Source organism: Otolemur garnettii, unplaced genomic scaffold (assembly GCF_000181295.1).
Source record: "Otolemur garnettii isolate 467f Iridium unplaced genomic scaffold, OtoGar3 scaffold00023, whole genome shotgun sequence".
NCBI classification, from domain to species: domain Eukaryota; kingdom Metazoa; phylum Chordata; class Mammalia; order Primates; family Galagidae; genus Otolemur; species Otolemur garnettii.
The window spans coordinates 13,051,481-13,060,600 of NW_003852418.1; the positions used below are offsets into that span (position 1 = coordinate 13,051,481).

The 9,120-nt window shown below is 44.5% G+C and overlaps 1 non-coding gene across 1 annotated transcript; it reads right to left on the reverse strand.

Moving 5' to 3' along the window:
- Positions 1 to 8,621: 8,621 nt before the first annotated feature.
- Positions 8,622 to 8,728, reverse strand: LOC111724491. Its single transcript, XR_002772786.1, has one exon. It is a non-coding gene; the product is annotated as a U6 spliceosomal RNA (small nuclear RNA).
- Positions 8,729 to 9,120: the final 392 nt, after the last annotated feature.

The following is a 9,120-nucleotide window of genomic DNA, read 5'->3' on the forward strand; positions in this document are numbered from 1 at the left end:
GGAGGGGGGGCTGGGTGCCCATAGCTCAGTGGTTCAGTGGTTAGAGCATTGGCCCCATGCAGCAGGGCTGGCTGAACAAAAAAAAAAAGAGAAAGAGAGAGAGAAAGGCTGAACAAGGAAAGTCTACCACAGTGCTAGTAGGTTCTCTTTGTTGGTTGTGATTTTCCTACAGTGATCATGTAAATAATAATTGAGGACAGAGGGAGGGAAGGAGGGAGGGAGGGAGGGAGGGAGGGAAGGAGGGAGGGAGGAAGGACAGAGAGGGAGGAAAAGAAGAAGAAAGAAGGAAGAAAAGAAAGAGAGAACGAGAGAAAAAAGGAAAGAAGCACAAAATGAAGCCTGAGGCGGCAGACTCAGTCCAGGGGGTTAAAGATAAAATGGGCACAACACACGCGGGGCAGTGAGGCTACCGTCCTTCCTTCCCTTAACATCTTCTTCTACACTTTTTTTGTGTTAAGGAAAAAGGGTTCTGGTGGAAAGGAAAGGCCAGGCTCCAGTGGCTCATGCCTGTAATCCCAGCCCCCTGGGAGGCCAAGGCAGGTGGATCTCCTGAACTCAGGAGTTCAAGACCAGCCTGAGCATGAGTGAAACCCTGCTTCTTTCTTTTCTTTTCTTTCTTTCCTTCTCTCTCTCTCTTTCTCCTTCCTTCCTTCTTTCTTTTCTTCCTTCTTTCTTTCTTTCCTTTCTTGTCTCACTATGTCACCCTTAGTAGAGTGCTGTTCAGCTCACAGCAACCTCAAATTCTTGGGCTTAAGTGATTCTCCTGCCTCAGCCTCCCAAGTAGCTGGGACTACAAGGGCCACCACAAGACCTGACTATTTTTTTGTGGCAGTTGTTGTTTAGCAGGCCCAGGAGGGGTTCGAACCCAGTAGCTTCGGTGTATGTGGCTGGCACCCTAACCCCTGAGCTATAGGCTCTGAGCTAAGACCCTGCTTCTAAAAAAAAAAAAAAAAAAAAAATAGCCGAGTGTGGTGGTGGGTGCCTGTAGTTCCAGCTACTCAGGAAGCTAAGGCAAGAGGATCGCTTGAGCCCAAGAGTTTGAGGTTGCTGTGAGCTATGATGCCACTGCACTCTAAGAAGTGTCTCAAGAAGTTGAGGACAGACCGGGTGAGGTGGCTCATGCCTATAACCCCAGCACTGTGGGAGGCCAAGGTAGGTGGATTGCTTGAGCTCATGAGTTTGAGACCAGCCTGAGAAAAAGCAAGACCCCATCTCTACTAAAAATAGAAAAACTGAGGCAAGAGGATTGCTTAAGCCCAAGAGTCAGAGGCTGCTATGGTCTGTGGTGCCACGGCACTCTACCCATAGTGACAGCTTGAGACTCTGTCTCAGAGAGAAAAAAAGAAAAGTTGAGGACAGTACCTCTTGGCCCTCAACGTCTAAAATATTTACCCTCTGTTTACCATAGTTAGTACCTTAACTATCAATCTATCAGTCCCTCTTTGTCAGGCAAGCAGGTTCCCTAAGAGTTGGAGAAGGAGGCAGGGAAGTCAGTATCAGAGGGAGGTGGTGTGAGACAGGCTCCCCTGTCACTATTGGCTCTGAGATACAAGGGCCATGGGCCCAGGTAGGCAGGTGTCATCTAAAGAAATGTATTCTCTACTAGGACAAGGTTAGCAGAGAATGTCTTGTCAACACCTTGATTTAAGTGCAGTGAGACCCTTTGGGACTTCTGACCTCTAAACTAGTAAGATAATAATATATTGTCTTTTAAGCCATCCATGTTTGTGGCAATTTGTTACAATACAATACAATAGGAAACGAATGCAGCTGCTGACTCAGGAGACGGGTAAATGTACAGAGTGGGGGAACCAGGAAAAATGTCAAAAAGGAATTATTTGGGTGGGGCCTGTGGCTCAGTGGGTAAGGTGCCAGCCCCATATACCAAGGGTGGCGGGCTCAAACCCAGCCCCGGCCAAACTGCAACAAAAAATAGCTGGGTGTTGTGGCGGGCACCTGTAGTCCTAGCTCCTCAGGAGGCTGAGGCCAGAGAATCGCCTAACCCAAGGAGTTGGAGGTTGCCGTGAGCTGTGACAGCACAGAACTCTACTGAGGGCGATAAAGTGAGACTGTTTCTAAAAATTAAAAAAAAATGCATTATTTCGTGGGATTATGGGACTCTAATTCCCATTTATTCATTTAATCATTTATTCAGTCAACAAACACTTAGGCTTTTACTTTGTGTGGAAAAGCCAGCTGGGTTCCTCGGATCTGATGGTACACAGGACGGGGCGATTGATCCCACTCCATACACACCCCCGAGAGGAAGTACTCAGAAAGGAGAGGGTATAAGAGAGACCTGAGGGTGTGGATGGGGTCTCTTCACCCCTATCTGGCTCCTCAGAAGGAAGCAGGTAAGATGTAACCAAGGGAAGAAAAGAAAGAAAGAAGTGAGGAAAAGAGAGAAGGAAAGAAGGGAAAAGGGAGGGAGGAACCAAGAGGGGAAAAAACGTCACAAAGACCTGGGTACGGGTTGCTAACTTAGGATACACACTTTATCCTCCTTGACCAAATAGACTTTTACCCCAGTTTGGCCGACTCAGGTCTCCAGGGTTAGATGTGCCTGCCCACAGTCTGTGAGCCCCAGCTTTAGGGAAGGGTGCTGACCACAACTTTCTCACCTTCCCGTATGAGGAGCTCACTCCATGGAGAGGTTCAGACTGCGATCAAAAGGCCTCATCACCTCCCTTCGTTAAATTTCTGATCTGCTATTCTGTGAAATGGCCAGAGGAAGCAGATCTATAGAGACAGAAAGTACATTCATTGTTGCCAGGGGCTGGGGGTGGGAAAGGGCAGGACGGGAATGAAAGAACTTTATGAGGATGATGAAAAGGTTCCCAAACTGGATTTCGGTGTTAATGGCATAACTCAGTAAATTTGGCAAAAAATTCTTGACCTGCCCGTGTACCATGGGCGAATTTTATGGTATGTTAATTATGCCCTCAATACATTTTGAAACATTTGGTTTAAAAACAAAAATTTCCTGAACTGCCTAACCCCAAATTTGGTTTCCAAAATAGAGGAACGGTCTGTGGGTTAACAGATCAATCACTCATTCATTCCGTCCATCGTTCATGCCACAAATATTTACTCAGCATTAACCAGGGGCTGTGCACAGTTCTAGGTAGACAAATATTTCACACGAAAAATAGACCAAAATCTTGTACAATTCTGCTCCCTTTTTATATTTTCAAAGACGCTGTGACTACAGGGGGCCAGCTCAGATAAACCAGGATGATCTTGCTATTTCAAGGTTAGTTGATTAAGAAACGTGATTCCACCTACTTCCTCAATCCATCTTCACCACGTAACATGACACACTTACAGGTTTTGGGGATTAGAACATGTACATCTTTGGGGGGCCACTATTCTGTGCACCAAGGGCTATTTTTATGGCCTATGGAGAGAGCCTTGTCTCTCCATCCAGTAGGATGCAGATCCGTTACAGATACCATTTTATTTAGTCCTGTAAGAATCTTATAATGTGCATGTCATTATCCGTATTTAGCACTGGAGGAGCCTGAGGTACAGAGAGATAAAGTGGTTTACCCAGGATCACACAGCGATAGTGTCTGGGTTGAGGAGTGAACCCACATCTGCAGGGCTCAAAGTCTGTGAGTTTCCAACCAGCCTAAGCTTGGCTACAGCTAATGTTTGCAGAACAATCTTTTTCACTTACTGGCTAGCAGAAACCTTATTTAATTCCATTGCTCAGCCATGTAGAATTCCTCACAGAGAAATGTGTAAAGGCATGGCCACTTTCCAAAGACCGGGGTTCAAGTCCCACCCCAGGGAAATAACATCAGCTCTCTGAGCCTCTGTCAGCTTCTCATGCGGACACTAAACCACATCTCACCATCCGGGAGTGTTCTGAATCATCTGTATAAGGGAAATTTGTCGTGCTCCTCGATGTGCCAAGACCCTATTCTAAAAATTTCTAATGCACTCCATACAAGTGGGATAAGGTCACTCTTTCTTTATTTGAATCTTGCAGATTACTTTGCCATCGAGTTATGTTAATAATAAAAACGGGGGCTCACACCTGTAATCCTGGCGCTTTGGGAGGCCAAGGTGGATAGATTGCTTGAGCTTAGGAGTTCGAAACCAGCCTGAGCAAGAATGGTCTCTACTAATAGGAAAACTAGCCAGGTGTTTTGGAAGGCACGTGTAGTTCCACCTGCTTGGTAGGCTGAGGCAAGAGGGTTGTTCAAGCCTAAGAGTTTGAGGTTGCTATCAGCTATGATGCTATAGCACTTACCGAGGGCAACAGAGTGAGATTCAAAATAAATAAATAAATAACAATAGTAAAAATAATGGCCACAGTTACCACGAGTTTACCATGCCCCAGGTACTGATTTATTGGTTTTGTGAATGTGGAGAGTTCTTTATGACAATTTATTATAATAGCCGAACTTTGAAAGAAACTGCAGACACTTCCATTCCTCCTATTCCAGTGTGGATGTGCCTTTAATGAAACTCCAAATTAAGACCCAAATAGCTGGTGATGATAAGAAGAACCCTCAGCCTTACTGTGGGGTGAGAGGCTCTTAGCGGGACACTAATTCTTCTCATTTCCCTTCCCCAGAGTTGAGCCTTTGATCTTCCGTTCCTCCCAGACGACAGGGCTGCCTCTGAGCCATCAGCACTTGCTGAAGTTTCTGTCTCCGTGAGTAGGAAGGTGTGCAGGCACTCAGAGCCTCCTTGATCCCCGATCAGATTTGATGAGCACTGAACTGTGAGTTCTAAAGCAGACTGATCTGCCTTTTTGAAGTAAAAGCTGTCTCTGCTGTGTACTCACCACAAGAGGGAAAGGGGAACTAGGATTGTGGATGCCTGAGTGTTTTTCTCTGGGGAGTGACTCTTGCCTATAACGTAGGAAGTCTCCTTGCTCCCGGGGTGGGTCATTGCTTGCACTCACCATTTGGCATGTGTGTTCCTTCTCCGAATGAATTTTATGACCAGAAAACACCCCCCAAATAACCATCGAATTCCAGAAGGTTTGGGAACTTGATAACTTAAGTGGCGATAAAAGGAGAAAGACTGAGATTTGCACCCTGAAAATAGTTTTCCCCTAATTTGGGGAAAACCACCCCAATCTTTTAGGCCAGCCTCTACATTTGGTGGGGGTGGAGGGACGGAGCCGGCATGAAATGGTATTAACTCAAAGACTCTTGGGAATTGGGTTCTGTCTGATGATCCAGCCATCTGTCTATCCGTCCATCGCGTAGCTCAAGAAAATACGACTTTAGCTGACAACAGTCTGCTCCAAATAGGAAGACTATATATTAAGTCTAAAAAGTTTGGCAGCAATGCTTTTCAATATGAAAAGGGGTACCTGGCTTTAGGTGTAGCAATTTTATACCTATCATTTAAGCCAACAAAAATAGGAATGTGTAAAAACAGATGTACAGGACACTCATTACTGAAATGATTGTGTTGGAAAGAATGGAAACCACTTGTCCATTAACAGGGCAGTCATTAATTGCTTAACTTTTTAGTCCCTTGCTTTCTCCATCTGAAAGATGTTTGGAATTTTTATTGGTTGATGTTGAGGATTAAATGGTGGTGCTCAGACAGTTTAGAACCAAGGCTGGGCTCCCAGTGAGTTCTCAATAATCTTTGCCGTGATTATGATTACGGCCAAATCTTAGACATCAACATGTTTTTAAAGAAAAAGAATGAAGTTGACCTAGATGGACCAAAATGCTCGTGTTTATGGTTCAGTAAAAAATTTAAAAAACAACAAATGACCATATGTTGTATATAGTTGATCACATTTGTACCTTTCCACCCAGGATGTCCTTGTATTTAATATTCAGTTTTATTTGTGTATAGGACGTTTAAGGAATGATACACAGGAATTGATGGTCCGCAAGTATTTCTGTCTAGACTCCAGAGAATCAACGTTAAAACACAGCGATCTGTCTGTGTTCTTTCAAAAGACATCTGTCGTCTACCAACAATCCTAATTTATGGTTTATGCCATATACCAGGATGGAACAATTTGAGTTGCAACTCTCTAATATGGCCTTGTTTGAAACCAGTGGGTATAATTAATCCGTGATTTGAAATAGTGAATAGAACGCGCTAATAACATGTTTTAGGAAAACAGCTGTATGGTTCTACCGGCTAAAAAGCACCAATTTTGAAAATGATTGATATCAACGAAACTTTGCAAAATGATACTTTTGGGAATAAAAAGCTGTGCAACTTCCAGACTTCACTTTAAATTATCTGCTGGGTCAAATCCCAGGTCAAATTAAAGAAAATATTTTGGCAGGAGATAGTGTGAGAAGGATTCAAAGTTGATATCAGGCAATTAATTGCTTAAATGCCTGATTTTATTATATAAGTCACACAATTGCAAACACGAGTGGAGACTTATGTTTAATATCTGCTATACAGGCTTTGGCCATTCAAGCTCATGCTTGCTGGAACATTCGGCCATGCTTATTAGCTATTCTTTAATTGTGTAAAATCTGGATCATTTTATACATACAACTATCTCTGGGTCTTTACCGAGCAGTTCACATGTCTCCCTAGATCTTCCTTTCCCTGAGCAAATTCTGCTGTTTTTCTGCAACGACTCCTGAATGTTGTCCATTGTAAAGTTATCATCTTTAATGAAAAAATGCCTGCTGAGGGGACTACGAGCCATTTGGTTCCCTCCTGTCAGGGGAGGAAAAGAATAACATTGAAAAAGGCTGAAGGTTTTTATTATCACGTCGTAAATGAGCAAATGGCATCTGTCAATACAAAGAGACTCAGAGGGGCTTGAAAAGGGAGCTGGGGGCAGGGGGAGGCTGTCGAGTGACAACATGGATTTTTATTAACCTCCTGGTCCCGCATCTCTTTCCCTATTTTATTTTGCCTCATTCACTTTGCAACATAATAATGCTATAAAAACACTCAAACAGGAAGCTGATAACCATTAAAATCCGCAGGACCGCCCGGTTACTGAGCAACAGTCCAGAGTTTGAATCAGAGACCATCCTGAGGGTTTTACACGTGAGTGTGCCAACGCAGATGTATTTTCACACACATCCCCCTGCCTGCTTTGGGTCTTTTTTAGAAGACATTTCTTTCCAAGAATAACACCGTCTGTTTGCCTAAGCGTTAATTCTCACAACGTTTTCATATTTGGGCCATAAACATCTTTCACGACACTGGTAAAATGGCCAAGGTGTTTATGGGCTGCAAGAAATGTTTATGCCAAATGCATGAGAGCAACCGTGGAACCGTTCTCATCAGACCTGGAATGAGCTGCCCTGGTGTGTGGGGGGAAGGGGGGAGCCAGGAGGGGCCCCCTCCCCTCCCCGGAATGATTTTTCTGGAAGTTGTTAAGGTGGAGGTCTCATAAAAATGTTTTGTAAATGTTAACAGTAACGCAGGCCCAAGCAGGTGCGGGGTGACTGGAGGATGGACCGTGGGGCGGGGGGCGCCCGCTCTGAGGGGTGGCAGTCACTCTTTGTGCCCAGGGCAGGGCCTGGAGCAGGCTGAGAAACGCCAAGGCTCATGCTCTGAAATCCTGATGTTGGGGCCCACCATGTTTTTCAAGATTTAAAGCCTGGACATAAATTTGGGCTACTACTTCCATGAGAAGTCAACAGCTACGGCGCAGATGTTTCATCACAAGGACATTCACACGTGGTAGATCTAAATTTGTGCTGACATGAAAAGATTTCCACTATTTTTTTTAAAAAGCAAATTTTAGCCAGACACACGGGACATGCCTGTTGTCCCTGCTGTTATACTTGGGAGGCTGAGGCGGGAGGATCACAGGAGCTCAGGAGTTCAAGACCAGCCTGGGCAACATAGTGAGACCCTGTTACAAAAAAAAAAAAAAGAGAGAGTGGTGCCTGTGGCTCAAAAGGGTAGGACGACGGCCCCATATGCCAGAGGTGGTGGGTTCAAACCCAGCCCTGGCCAAAAAAAAGAAAGAAAGAAAAAAAGAGAATTTAAAAATAATATACAGCTGAGAAAATCTTTTATTATTGCGGTTTAATAAAATAGTCAGCATTTACACAGAGAAAATAACCTAGGGAAATATCTCAGACAAGACAATGGATTTGAATGTTTTGTACTTTATATTTCTGTATTAATTCTTTTTTTTTTTTAATTGTTTGGTTCATTGAGGGTACAAAGAATTAGATTACATTGATTGCATTTGTGGGTTTTTTTTTTTTTTGAGACAGAAGCCTCAAGCTGTCCCCCTGGGTAGAGTGCTGTGGCATCACAGCTCACAGCAACCTCCAACTCCTGGGCTCAAGCAAGTCTCCTGCCTCAGCCTCCCAAGTAGGTGGGACCACAGGCGCCTGCCACAATGCCCAGCTATTTTTTTTTTTGGTTGCAGCCGTCATTGTTGTTTGGCGGGCCCAGGCTGGATTCAAACCCGCCACCTTGGGTGTATGTGGCTGGTGCCTTAGCCACTTGAGCCACAGGCGCCGAGCCGCTGATTGCCTTTGATAAAGTCCCTCTCATAATTGTGTCCCACCCCCAAGAGGTGTGCCATACACCGTGACTCCCCATCCCTCTCTGTCCTCCCCTCTCCTGGCTCCCTCATTTCTCTACCCCCACCTTGTATTAGCTCATCTACTGCCTTCATATTCAAATTGAGTACAAAAGATATGGAACACTTCACGAATCTGCATGTCATCTTTGCACAGGGGCCATGCTAATCATCTCTGTATCATTCCAATTTTAGTATATGTGCTGCCCAAGCAAGCACTGTATTGATTAGTTTTTACTCTTTTTTTTTTTCTTATTTTTTTGAGACAGAGTCTCACTTTGTTGCCCTGGGTAGAGTGATGTAGCATCAGCCTAGCTCACAGCAAGCTCACATTCTTGGGCTCAAGAGATTCTCTTATCTCAGCCTCCCAAGTAGCTGGGAAATACAGGTGCCCGTCACAACAGTTGGCTAATTTTTCTATTTTTAATAGAGACAGGTCTCGCTCTTGCTCAGACTGGTCTGGAATTCCTGAGCTTGAGTGAACTTCTCACCTAAGGCCTCCCAGAGTGTCCAGATTATAGGTGGGAGCCCCCGTGTCCGGTAACTGCTTTTCTCTTTAAAGGTCATATGGAAATAAAATGCCAAGTGCGTGTAAAAACTGAGTAAGGTCC